Source organism: Magnolia sinica, chromosome 2, assembly GCF_029962835.1.
Source record: "Magnolia sinica isolate HGM2019 chromosome 2, MsV1, whole genome shotgun sequence".
NCBI classification, from domain to species: Eukaryota; Viridiplantae; Streptophyta; class Magnoliopsida; order Magnoliales; family Magnoliaceae; genus Magnolia; species Magnolia sinica.
This window is the reverse complement of record NC_080574.1, coordinates 23,200,879-23,215,794: the sequence shown is the minus strand read 5'-3', so window position 1 is coordinate 23,215,794 and position 14,916 is coordinate 23,200,879.

The following is a 14,916-nucleotide window of genomic DNA, read 5'->3' as shown; positions in this document are numbered from 1 at the left end:
TGACAACCGTTGAAGCATTTATATGGCCACAAAAGTTTTGTATCGGTTTAATTTCTTGGCTTTTTCACTTCATTTCAGTGAAAATGACCTTATAAACGGTTTGGATGGAATATAAACATCAAGGTGGATCCTGGGAAGGTTTCAACGGTAGGAATTCCTTTCCACACTGTTTCATCATGTATGGCCCACTTGAGTTTTGGATCCTAATCAGTTTCGGTCTCATGTCCTAAAATGAGTTCAAAAAACGGATGGACAGGTTGGATTTCTAACAAACATCACAGTGGGCCCCATCTAGAATCCTTGCGCAGGAACTTCCCGCGAAAGGCTTTTGCAGGAAATCCGCGTCCTTAAAAACGAGTCCACATCACTGTGCCTGGGCGACTCAAAACTCAATATTTGAAAAATAAAAGAGAAAAAGTATTTCCAGAGGCTTGTTTACAATACAATACATCGGGACCTTAACCCTCGAATATGATCATCTTTCAATGATCCAAACCGTCTATGTGACGAATCTCATTTTTTACGGTTGATTACGTCTTTGATAATTCGATTATTTTGCCATGAACATGAACCGTCACCGTATTATAATGAGAAGGTTAAAATATTCAATCCAAGAGTTTTTTCAGGCAACCCCTGCCAGAAGAGTCCCATCAAATAAACGGTTTGCGTCGTTGTGGAAAAATAAATCCAACGGATAGCGTCCCAACGTACCTTATTTCAACGCGTCGGGATGTATTCAAGGGAACATCCCCATTTGGTTGGAATGCGTGCATGCCGTTTTATCTGGACCGGAATCCTCCACGACACCTTTTTTACGGGATGTGTAAAACACCCGAGTCTGTAGGGTCCATCATGTTGCGAATGTAAAATCTATTCCTTCCATCAGGTTTTATATTATATGTTAGGCATGGATATAAAAAATCAGCTCGATCTACAATTTAAATGGACCACACTTTATGGAATAGTAGGAATAGGACGCGGACCATAGGTTTGTATGTGGGACCACTTTTATCGAACCCGTTAATCAGGCCTCAAAGTCACCAAGACAAAGAGAAGATGCAAAAATATTGCTGATGAATAAACTCAGGGATGTAACGCAGTGTGAACTTAGTGGTTTAAGCAATTTTACATTATTCCCATTGGTGTGGCCCATTTGAGATTTTAATCAAGATTATATTTTTTACCTGCTGTAAAGATAATGTTTTTCACGTGATGGACGGAGTCGATTTTACATATAAATAATGGTTAACGCCACGAAGCATGTGTGTTTTATGCGCTCAGTAAAACAGGTGTTGTAAACGGTTCCGGTCGGTTTTGATGTCGTGTTGGGTCCGCATTCGTACGTTGGTTCTATGGTGTCCCTTCAAACGTGCACATGGCATTGTTGTACCGAAATCCAGACCGTCCGAATTTCTGGATCAAGTATGTACGGAGTGCAACCTGAAATTTGCACTGATAAGATAATATTAACCATATGATTTTCCCTCGCAATTTGGAAAACTGATTTTTTTTATTTTTTTTTTGTTTTACTTTTAAATGCTAATTGGACGGTTAGGATTTCTTGGTCAGTGTAGTCTTAGAAACAGCATCCGTCCATGATGTGATATAAGCCACAATTTGGATGGTCTGGATAGCTGTACCTCAGCGCTACAGGTGAGGAGAATGAGTCACTACGCTTTTTTTTTGGTGCACAACGTACGCAGGAGCCTGTCGTGGCAAGGACCGGCTAGAACTGTGTGGGGCTCACCGTGATAAATCTGTTTATCCAGGCCGTTCATCCCTTTTCTCAGATCATGGTATGGCATGAGCCGGCAGATCCAACGCCCTGGTGACACACACCAGTGATACTCTTGCATTTAATGAAACTTGGGCTTGGTGGATTTAATATAACCCAAGCTTACTATCTGGTGTGGTACACTTGACCGTCGGATACGCCTCATTTTTTAATTCATGACTTAACATGATCTGATAAAAGGGATGGACGGCGTGGATAAGAAGATACATCACAGTGTGACCCACACAGATCTGGCCGGTCCTTGTTACGTCCGGGCTGTGGTCGGACGCAATCCGCTTCCCTCCCTGATCCTCGGCCTCCGCGATATAAATACTCGGCTGTGCATTAACGAGCAAGGCTCGTGGTTCAACGAATCAAAACGATTAAATGTGGCGAGGAACATCTTTTCTTAAGACGCATGATGCGCTAGTCGGAAGCCGGAGTCCGCCCTGGGAGGGGCATTTGTGGGGCCCACCTTGATATATGAGTTTTATCCACACCGTCCATTCATTTTTCCAGATCATTTTTCCATATATTGTCTCTTCGTCCAAGTGTTATATGTGACCTTACGAACAGGTGGGATGACAAATAAACATCAAGGTGGGCCCTGAGAAGGTTTCAACGTTGGTATCCTAATCGCCGCTGCTTCCTTTTATGTGGTCCACTTGAGCCTTGGATCTGGCTCATTTTTGGGCACGTAGTAAAATGATTTGGCTAAATGGATGGACGGGGTGGATAAAACCCATACCTTGCAGTGGGCCCACGGAGGCCTGCCTGGACCGAGTCCGTCCGGGCAAGGTAGGACGCAATCCGAGTCGGTAGAACCCATGTATGGTGGCGCCACGTGTCAATCAAGAGACACCAGCCCCGTGGCTGGTGGTCGGTCCTCTGTGGGCCCCACCATGATGTACGTGTTTCATCCATTCCGTTAATCCATTTTTAAAGATCATTTTATGGCCTTATATAGAAAATGATAGGGATATAAATCTTAGGTGGACCACACCACAGGATAAAAATAATGAATGGATATTCACAATTAAAATCCTCCTAAGCCCCACTGTAATTTTTATTTGACATCCAATCTGTTGATTTGGTCATAAAGACCCAGATGAAGGGAAAAAATAAGTATCAGCTTGATCCAAAACTTTTATGGCCCCCAAAACGTTTTTAATGGTCACAATTCATTCAACACTGTTTCCTGTAATGTGGTCCACTTGAGATTAATATATACTTCATTTTTTTTAACATACCATAAAATGATATATAAAAATAGATGGACAGCATGGATAACCCATACCTTGCAGTGGGCCCACGGAGGCCTGCCTGGACCGAGTCCGTCCGGGCAAGGTAGGACGCAATCCGAGTCGGTAGAACCCATGTATGGTGGCGCCACGTGTCAATCAAGAGATTTTGTAGAGTGTAACCTGCCTTGCCCATGGATCAAAGTCATACATATCCACCAATCCTAGCCGTCAAATATTCTTACTTTCTCCTGCGTCACTGATCAAATCACTAGTACCATTGGATTTGTTGTAATTTAAATCATATCCATCCAGATTAGCACATCATCAGCGTGTTGTAGGTACGATGGAGAGATGGAGGACGCGGATTGCGTGGTAACCTAACCACGTAGCTACGTGGTGTCAGGACTCTGCGGGCCCACCTGACATATGTGTTTTATCAATGTGATCCATCCATTTTGCCGGCTCATTTTAGGATATAAGCTAAATATTGAACTCAAGTGGATCAGACAACACATTAGTCAGTGAGGATAACGACATCTACTGGTTGTTCGTAAGTTTTGCAGTTAGGAAAAATACAAATCCTAACTTGATCCAAAACTTCCACAAAACCCCGGGACGTTCTCAACGGCAGGCGCTCAATCCCCGTAGTTTCCTATAATAGGGTCTACATGAAATTTGGATATGGTTTAATTGGGAGCTCATGCCCTAAAATAAGGTGGCAAAATGGATGAACGGTGTAGATACATACAATCCAGCTGCACCACCACTTTTTGCTCTTCACTCTAAAAATAAGGCTAATAACAACCAAGTGGGGCACCCTATAAAATTATTAGGATTTTGACCAAAGTAGCACGGTGGTATAGCTAAATATCTCCAAAATTAAGACTTAACTAAATAAATAAAATAAAATAAAATAAACCCCTACTTATCCTTCATACCTTAAAAAAAAAAAATTAGGATGAAATTATCTTCGCTTGGATTCTAATGCTTGTATAGATATTCTTCTTCTTCCTTTATTGTTTTTCTCGAACTTACTTTTCTTCTTTCTTTTCAAGGTTTTTTGGGAATTTACCATCATCCTTGTCCAATTGGATTTGGACAATTCGGCGTACAATCATTGTGATTAACTTCTTGACGTATATATGGGCATCATCAACAACTTTTACAGCTTAAAAACGAGTGTTGTTTTTACTTCAACTATCACATTTCTTAGTGATGGAAGCTATTGATAAGCGGAAGACATTTTGAATAGATTATTTATTTATTTTTTATTATTTTTTACAAAATAATATTTTCTTAAAGATGGAAACTACTTTTAGTTGTGAATAGAGATAGATGGCAGTGATTCTTATCTTAGGGAGAAGTGATTATTGGAAGGAATTTGAGGTGGGGATGGATGGTTGTGGTTATCATATGTAAAACAATAAAGGAGATAACATTTGAATTTTATAATGTATTGCTTTGTAAGACAATGAACATATATCATTTGATATGTGTCAATGTTGTAATGTGTTAAGGGTTGCAAGGCCCATCATGATGTTTGTGAGAAATCAATTACATCCATTCATTTTGAAAGATCGTGTTAAGATATAAGACCAAAAATTAATTAGATCTGAAACTCAAGTGAGCCACACGATTGGAAACAGTAAAAAGGGGTTGTTATTGTTTAAACCTTTACAGGCTTAACTAGGGGTGCACACGAGTCGGTTTGGTCCGGTTCTAGGGTGAAACCGGAACCGAACCGTTCCTAACGGCTCTAGGATATTCGGAATCGGAACCGGACCCGGACCGTTGGCACCTTAGAACCGAACCGTTAAAACCGGTTCGGTTATGGATCGGTTCCACGGTTCCGAGCTTTTTATAATCCAGTCCAATTGCACGTTTAATTTTATTATCTAGCCCATGAGTCAAATATGGAAACAATCAAAGGGTTCTTGGTTCGGTTCTAAGTTCGGTTCCAGGTTCGGTTTCACGGTTTTGTTTTATATATCGGATCTACGGTTTGGTTCTATGGATCGGTTCGGTTCTACATACCCCCAAACCGAGAACTGAACCGATGTAACCGGTTCTTTAATTTTTGGAACCGGAACCGGAACCGGAACCGGTGCACTCTAGAACCGGACCGTTTGGTCGGTTCCGGTCCGGTTCCACGGTTCTACCAGTTCAATGTGCACCCCTAAGCTTAACTATGATGCTCATATGCAATCCAAATCATTCATAAACTGGCCCATAATGCTCATAAGGTCCTTACCACTTAGGATAAACTGAAAAAATAAAAATATTAACCCTATCGAAAGCTTTTGCAGCCCCATGAATGTTTCAATCATGGGTATACAATCGTCACTGTTTTCAGTTGTGTAGCTCCCTTGAGCTTTCCATCTACCTTATATTTTAGTTCATGATGATTTGAAAAACATGTGAACAATGTATATTTCTCACAAACACCGTAGTGGGCCTCACAATATTTACCCCGTCCGAATCCCTCCCACCATTACGTGCTGAGCTCGACACAAAAGGCAGTTAGAAGTAATTTTCTTCCAAATTTTCTGAAAAAGCTGCGATAATCAGGCATTTGGCATTACCACTCAAAATCTCAAAAACATATCCAAAACTCTAAACTTACATGACATGGCCCACTTGAGCCACGGGACATTGTGATTTTTAGCAAAGTGGTTCATCCAATAAGGTTGATGAGCTAAATGACCGTACCAACAATTATGATGGCATATAAAACCAACCGTGGACATATAACTACTATGATGGATCGTACACAAAACTAATGAAAGGCATGTGACCATATTCCTAGCTATTTCATATGACGTACCTGCCTGAGTTTTTAACCAATATGAATTTTTTAGTTTCGAGATTATAGCATGAGGAAACTTATCTACCACGCCAGTGGACGTCATGAAAGTTACACCCACGCGGCTCTCATGGGTAGCTAAAGTGACCCATGCAAGGTACCTACCATGGTGCTTTTGTTAAAGTTGCACCATTAGAAGGGTGGTCTACCCAAAAAAAAAAGGTGGCAATGGTCAGGTGGCCCTGGGCCGATGAGCCTAACCTGGGTTTGAATTCAGATGTACCATCTTGGCCAATGGTCCATGCTTTGGTCTCACATTCATGGCACCATCCTACAATTATAACATTACAATCTTTGATTAGGCATGGCCCACTCGATCAACGTATAGATTAGAAGCATTCAAGCCAAAAATAAGTATTTTATTATTGTTCAAGGCAGGTAGGCTCTTTTCGGGCCTTTGAAGGTCAGGCTCCTAAGATTCAGCCAAACCTGAAGGGATTTGGCTACGACCCCATGACCAGAGCGATGCGGAATGCGTCCTACCCCACCCGGACAGTAATCCGTCCGGGCAGGGCTCCATGGGGCCCACTGTGATGTAAGTTTTTTATCCACGCTGTTCATGACTTTTCTTAGATCATTCTAAGATATAATCATAAATATGAAGCAGGTCCACAGATCCAGTGGACCACACCAAAGGAAGCTGCAGTGATAATGACATCTACCGTTGAAACCTTCTTAAGGTCCACCGTGATGTTTTTTTTTTTTTACCATCCAACCTATTCATTAGGTCATGTAGACGTGGATGAAGTGAAAAAAACAAATATCAGCTTGATCCAAAACTTCTCCAACTCCCAAGAAGTTTTTAATGGTGGACGTTCAATCCCTACTTTGTGGTCCACTTAAGCTGTCTACCCGCCTCATTTTTTGGCTCATACCTTAAAATGATATGAGAAAAACTATTAATGGCGTGGATAAAACAATTACATCACGGTGGGCCCTACAAAGCCCTACCTAGATGGATTACCGTCCGGGCCGAGGTAGGACACAATCCGCGTCCATAACCAGAGACGTGGTTGAGATCCTAACCATGGGGCCACCTTGATATGTACCTCCTGGACGCGGATTAAATACTGACAGGTTGAGTAGCAAGACACGCTACCGAAGTGACCTCACTAAGTTTTATAGGACCCACCATGATGTATGTGTTGTATCCACACCATCCATCCATTTGGAGATATAATTTTAGGGTATGAGAAAAAGAATGAGTTAGATCCAAGTCCGGAGTGGACCCCACCATAGAAAACAAAGGCAAGAGTGACGCCCACTGTTGACACCTTACTAAGGTCTACTACGATGTTTATCTGAGATCTAATATATTCACAAGTTAAGACGGACATGAAAAAAGGTAAAATGCAAATTTCGGCTAGATCGAAAACTTTTGTGGCCCCTCAGAAATTTTTAACGGTGGATGGCATTCTCTCCATTGCTTCCTGTTGTGGGTCTATTAGAGCTTTGGATTTAACTCTTTATTTAGCTAGTACCCTAAATTTAATGGTGGATGGCATTCCGCGTCCATACATTGTATGTCTAAGCTAAGAATCCGTTTTTCCGGATCTTGGCATGCATTAAAAATGAAGGGATCCAAATCTTTGCTTTAACCACATCACAAGAAACAATGGTAAACGATCGATAAAAAAACTTTTGTGGGCCACGGAAGTCTTGGATCAATATGATATTTGTGCTTCCATTCACCCAGGTCTGTGCGACCTTATCAACAGGTTGGATGGCAAATAAATGTCACAGTAGACCCTATTAAGTTTTTAATGGTAGGGGTTCAAAGATCACCGTTTTCTGTGGAGTGGTCCACCTGAGATTTGCATCTGCTTCATTTTTAGGTTCAGACCCTAAAATGAGTTGGAAAAAAGGATGGACGGCCTAGGTTATACAAGGCATACATCGAGGTGGACCCCACGTCGGTGTCGCAGCTAAATCCACGCCTGCCGAACCCGGCCATTGCCACGCTTTTACAGAAGATCTTCTCCACTTACGGTCGGTTTTTGATGGAATACGGAGCTGCATCACAGCAGCGATATGGGGCTCTGGCCCACCTTTGGATGGAATATATCCAGGAGATCTGGACCATTCATCAGAGATTTTAAGCCGTGGATGTGCCATGGACCAAAAATCAATATGAGTCTGCTGATTAGGCAGGTCATAATTGAATGAGAAAATCGGTATCTAGGAAAAAGGTCCAGCGGAAATCAATGTACATTCATTCTACCATGATTCAATGCACATGCACTGCCTTGTGAGTAGCTCAGATCAATCACACTCGTGCCGTTCGAAGGTGGAAACGTGACTCCTCATGACACGCATGATGCGTTGCACTGCATTCCATCCAACTCACTCCCAAGAAGTCCGGGAGAAAAGCCAAAACCACCGTTGCGCGTTTTGAGGAAGGGGCGTGCTAACGTGCATGCCGATGCGTGAAGACTTTGTGCATTTCCCTCCTAGACGCACACGTGTCAAGCATGTCTGGTGATTAGCACTGCTGTTCCAGTTAAACACTGGACGGGACGGATAATCCATGTTGCAAAATCAACCTGATTGGACTGCGGTGGCCATGGGATCAGTGGCCTACAAGAGGAATGGCTCGAAGAACGGTCCTCATTCAACGATCAAAACTGAAAGTAGTTAAGTGGTCAGAATGATCTAATCAATGAGATATTCGGTCCGTAATCCGTCCACGTGGGAGCCCCAGTCCCACTCGCTAGGAATATTTTCACGTGCACGTCATTGATAAAATCATGTGCAGTTCCCTCCTAATGTACACGTCAGGTGTATGTATACAACCGTCCTTTCGGATGAGCGAATAAGACTGGCTACCAAAAGGTGCCTTTGATTGGGTACGGTGCGAACCGTACCACAGAGACCACACGGTGGTGAGTTTTCACACGTGGCTGCATCTGAGGGCCTGATTGGATCCACCGACTCTTCAGGCAATTTTCACTAATAACGTGATGTAAGTGTGCGGTCATTATTATTATTGTTATTTTTTTTAATACTTATTGAAGAAAAAATATTAAAAGTTGGATGTCATAGGAAAGAGGTAAAAAAATTTATCACAGGTAAGTTTCACCTTATATTATAACATCCAAACATTAATATTATTTTAGTTTAATTATATTTTATATTAAAATAATATAAAATTATCATCATTATAATTTTATAGTAGATAAACAAATAATGCAAATATATTACCGTTGATGCAAAAATCTGATTCACTCTTGTCGAGCTCCGAGAACTCGCGCCAAATCCTGTAAGCCTGCACCGGAGAAGTACAAATGAGACCCTGCCTAGAGCAGGTGACTCTTCTATGCCAAAATCAAGCTAGGAATCTGGGTTTAAGTAATGTGGGTAGGTTTCAAGTGAGAGACTTTTTTAAAAATTATTGTTTTATTATTTTTTTACACACGCATGTACACCCCCACACACTCACACCTAAGTGAGATTTCGCGTACCTATTTTTGTAGATATGTCTCCTATTTATACCTTTATCTTGAGATGAATGTATCTATCATTCTCGGCACGATTCCTGTAACGCTCCAAAATTTCACAGCCAGAGTTTATACTCGTGCCCGAGAAAACCGGGTGTTAATAATGTATAAACTAGATGCTTTAAAATCGCACCCTAATTTTTTTCTTTTGGATAATATCCAAATACATTCATGAAGGTACTCATTCACGAGAATAAAATCAATATATTGATTATTTCATTAGAGTAGAAAAATTAAATAAATAATCAAATGCTCTCTCAATGGAAGCTTATTGCATTAATCGAGTTCGCAGCGGAAGTATAATACTAAATAAATAAATTATTTTTGTATTCTTTCGGTATAGTCTTCTATAGGTAGATGGTCCTCTAGGTCTTCAATCTGTAAATCACCTGCATCATATGTACAGTTGGGAGTGGGTTAATGTCCTACTCATAGTGATGGTTATCCTTTAAGATTAACAGTAATTCAAGCGATTTATAAAAGCAATATAAAGGTTCTGATATGTCCAATACTCCACAGCTACAAGAGGTATCAATGCACAAACAATATATATGAGATGCATGTCTAGCAAAGTATATGCGGTTCATCACACTTAATGATCGCCACTATGTGAAATATGATTAGAGTTATCTAACTCGCCCCGCATCCCATACTACGAAAATTCATCGGCGTGTCCCACGCTTAACATGGTTCTATGCGGTTATCCCAAGACGAACACAACACATGACCAGGTGAATTACGCAACCCCGATTGGAGCGATTAATTGCGACAACCAACCCCGAAAGAAAAATTGATGTAACACGTATATAGAATGATTCATATACACCAACTGGTGCACCATCACCCGTGAAATATGAAATTACATGTCGCCCCAAGGACGTTGCCGAAAACGCATTACGTCCACGATATTTATTCGATCGCTAGAGGAAAGATTCCCAACATAGTACTTGCACCAAGAGAGAAATCCTTGAACTATGGGAGTTTAGGAATATCATGACACCTGTCTGAGCCTTTAAGGTAAATAAGAGACAAGTGGCAATGACCCACTCAAATAAGAAGCGAGTGATGAAGGTTAACTCAAATATGAGATGAGTGGAAAAGGCCAACTCAAATAAGATTAAAGGCAAGAGCAAGGCTCGTATCCATAGCCCCACATAAATTCAGGAAGACTCCTTGCAATGGACATCATGTCATAATCCCAAAAGGGCCAATAATTGTTGATGACAATTTAAACAAAAACAGAGAGAAAATCATGGTAAAAGGTATGTAAAAAGTGAGATAAAATGCATCAACTCAATTAAGATAAAAGGTGAGATATCATGAAGGCATGTAAAAGGCAGGATAAATATAACAACTTAAATTAATGTAAGCTTAAAGGATAAAACTCTCACCTCTAATGTTGTTTCTTCCTTGAGCATGTGTGTCTGCCGTAGGATTTTAATTCTAACCTAATGTTAAACAACTTGAGTGGTTAGATTTCCTGCATGATCTTTCTTACCTAGTTATGGTGAATGTTGTTGATGCAGTTTTCGGCTCACCCCCTTTCTGGTACTTGAATACCTGCACAGGAAGTGGACAAAGGAGACCCTGGCTTATGCAAGGGACCCTCCGATGCGAAAGTCTGGCCTGGAATCTGGGTCTAGTAATTTGATAAGGGCTTAGAGGTGAGAATGTGTGTGTACCTTTCACCTTTAGGTGTTTCTTACTTATAGGGAAGACGTGATCCCATAAACTTGGGATACTTCCCTGGTTTGTAGGAGATTTGATTCTTATCCAAGCTGATCCCGAGATCTTCGATCTCCTAGATTTTCAGGATTGGAAGTTATCTTCCGAGTATCTCGGAACACAGATCTTTATTATCAAGCCGACTCCTTGCCTCGGCTCTGAATGAGATATAATGTCGAGTTATGCTAATCGATTTGCTCACCGATCAAGTTGTGGTCGGCTGAAGATGGCTGACCTATGACCGACCTAGCGGGTAGACCGGACTAAGGTTGGGCCAAGATTTGATCGACATATGCCTTGGCCGACCTATGCATTGGGTCGGCATTATGTGCCCTTGGAGGCCTTGGCTCTTAACTCGGCGCCGATCGGTCTCCTTGGAGGCCTCGGCTCTTGGCTCGGCACCTATTGGCTCTTAGCTTGGGACATGTGGGCCTTAGTTAGGCTTGGCGCCTAGTGAGTCCGGGCCATGTTAGTAGAATTGGTCCATTCTATAAGCTAACTTATCGACTTGTCATATTTTTCCCCCAATAATTGCTATAATTTAACTTGGTATATTAGGTTAGGATATGTCTAACCAATATATCTGTTTGGATATAATCTTAGTAAGACGGAGGAATTCTTCGGTTAGTGTGTAACTGTAACTGATTCGTCCCGAGTCCACAACCAGATTTTCTAGTTGAGTTGATGCGTTTGACTGGATCTTAGATCCAATTGTTTGGAGTGGAGGGAAGGAAAGAAGTCTAGAAGGAGGAAAGGTTTGAACGTGAGGCCTACCTTGTGTTGGCTGGACTCAATGACTGTTGATCCCTCTTTCCTATGTTGCTACTCTTCTTTCTTTTTCTTTCTTTTCTTTTCTTTTATTTCTCTTTCTCTTTCTCTCTCTTTCCCTTGCAGTGCCTCTCAAATCACTGGGTGAGGATGCCCTTTTATAATAGTTCAATAATAGTTCAGTTAGTCTTCCGGGCTCTTCTTACGAAAGTTTTCGCAAGTCTGGCTTACGCAGTCTATTTCTTGTGCAGCAAAAACAGGGAGGGCGATTTGTGTAACAACTGAGATCAAGGTGCCCATCGATCCGATCCTCCCAACCTGACTTCTTGGGAGTGGTCGGATCTCCCGTTGGAAGGGTTTGGACGGTCTGGATCGGACAAAGGATCCGAAGGTGGGTCATCCAACACGCAGAGAAGTCCGGGTCATTCCGGGTTTCTTGCTTCTTGCGTATTGCTGCAGACGGGGTCTCTCAATGCGTGGAGATTTTTTAGGTGTTTCCTGCCTCTTGGTTATGGTCGGCTTCCTCTCTAGCATAAATCAGACGATTAGGATGTGGTGGAAGGGGTTGCGTAAGAGATTCCAAGGGAGTGTTGTGGTCGAACCTTCCTCAGACGGGAGTCCTTTGTACGCAAACTTCTTTCGGAAGCTGTCACAGCGTCCTGAGTTTGCTTATTTTGAGTTGGGTGAGGCCTAGTGATCCGATCATTGTGGTATGATCTATCCCGACCCACATTTAGTGTTGTCTAGTTAAGTTATGACCTCAAATTTGGGGTAGATCCTCTGATTAGGTGGCCCACAAACGAAGTAGTAAGATACGGTAAAACCATCTTGTAACGCGATTTTGCCGGCCGTTATTACAACATTGCGGAAAGGACGTTGTTTCAGCTGGTTTGTATAAAAGTAGGTGGGGTCCACTTATGATGATATTCTAGGAGATTTACTCCGCTCATCATCTTCTTCGTAACATGTAGGCTCATGGGTTAAAGTATGAAGTAGATCCAAGATCCAGGTGGACTACACCATCCACTTATGATGAGGCAATACCCATCGTCGAAGCAAACCTCTGTTCACTTACGTGCATGCACTTTGAGTTCCTTAAATTACAGTTTTGCCATCATTCTTGTCATCGACTTCCAAAGTACGTTATGTTTGATGCACTATCCGATTTCCTTGAAATTGAGCAAGTATTCCCCATTTTTTGTGCTATTTTCATCTATCAAGTTTGGGCCCCGATCTCTCATCTTTTAATGGTTAACATGCTTGATAATTTCAAAATAACATTTATACACGTCTAATTGTCACGTTGCCCAGTGGTTTGGACATAAATCCTAAGATTTTCATAATGATTGAGTTATCGTAGTATTCGAGTGACCCGTTTGGCGGATTCAAACATGATAGATGGTCAGACGACATGTTAAAAATAAGTAAACTTGATGATTATTATTCCACTCATATATCCAGGTGATCGTGCGATCAGTTTTGTAAATGGATAAACACAAGTGAATTTTTGGAGCGATCGAGAGATAGAACATGTACACCATTAGATTTGAGTGACTTGTTCACATATGTAAGTTCCTCAAATTACAGTTTTAAAGGTGGGTTATGCATATTCATATGGGGTGAACAAGATGAACAGATCAAAATCTTAATCTGATAAGTGTACGGACGGATGTAGAGGTTAAGTAGCTAGTTTACTATGATCGAAGGGCTAAAATTCAACATGTACAGTTAATTTATGATAATCAGGCATGGTATGAAATTTCACATGAAACAGATAATGAGAACCATGCTATTTGAAATTCAAGGGTATAGGTTGATGACATTTTTGTAATTATTATTGATCTAAGAGTTTTGTAAAATCTAATGATTCTGCATGGTTTTATGTTCATTTATAAACAACTCTTACAAAAGATCTCACGTTTAAATTATTATGGATAAAGAGCTATGCACTGATTTAGTCAAAGGAAGGTACATATATCAAACCATATGATCAACGGTCTGATGACTTGATTTATGAATGAGGATCATTCTCAATGGTTAGATTCGTGTCAGGGAATGAATGTAAGGTTAGTATAGCTAGGTTGGTGTCGTACACGTGTACATAATAGGTTAAATTCATGGTAACACTCGAGGACTTTCAAACTCGAGTATTGAAAAGTTCGGGGTGTTACAATCCCTGTCGTTGAGCGAGAATGGTGTGTGCGTTTATGTTAGCCATTACCCTGAGATCGTGCGCTAGATGTTGCTCCAGACATGTGTTAGTAGAGTTGATCCCTGAGCATAATTATAGGACACCCCTTCGTCCGAGCCAACCCTTACAATCTGAGCCTACAGACGGGTCAGCCCTAGTCGCTGACAAGGGTCCGATCGGAGTGATCGGGCGAGATGTGTAATGACTTCTTCCGGATTCTAGGCTAATGTCAAAGCTCTACAAAAGAACTTAGAAGCTCAACATTGATTGTTATGACCAAGTCGGTGTAGACAAACCATTACCGATCCGAGGCTCGACTCGGCTCATCGACCTCTGTCATCTGTCCTACTATGACGATCTCCTTCACTGACTAAGTCGAGCTTTCCTCAATTAGGGTCGAATTATACCTGTCTTGGTGCAACTGCTCAATCGGCCGAGCCAAGTTGTCATGCCCCAAACTTGGAAACCGGGGTCACAAAATTCTCGATTGTCGAATCCGGCTCCGACAGCCTCTGTGGAACCCCATTCCCGGCTCCCGGCACCCCTTTACCAGGTTTCGATCCTGGGATCCTACAAGGAGGATTTTCAACATCAATTTGATTCGTAATGAGTATAACCACAAGAACACCATCACAAAATCCACTATGATCAAAAACTTTAAGGTACCATGCGTAAGAAGGGAAATACAAGACAATAAAGCTAAAACTCTGGAAGCTCTGTAGCATGCTCCTGCTCCTGAACTGCTACTACTTAGCATCACTTGCACGTAACGGTCGTGCATAAGCTTATAGAAAGCTTAGAGGGTGGTGAAAGTGTGTGCATATGGTAGAAATGCAACTTTGCAATATCAGAGT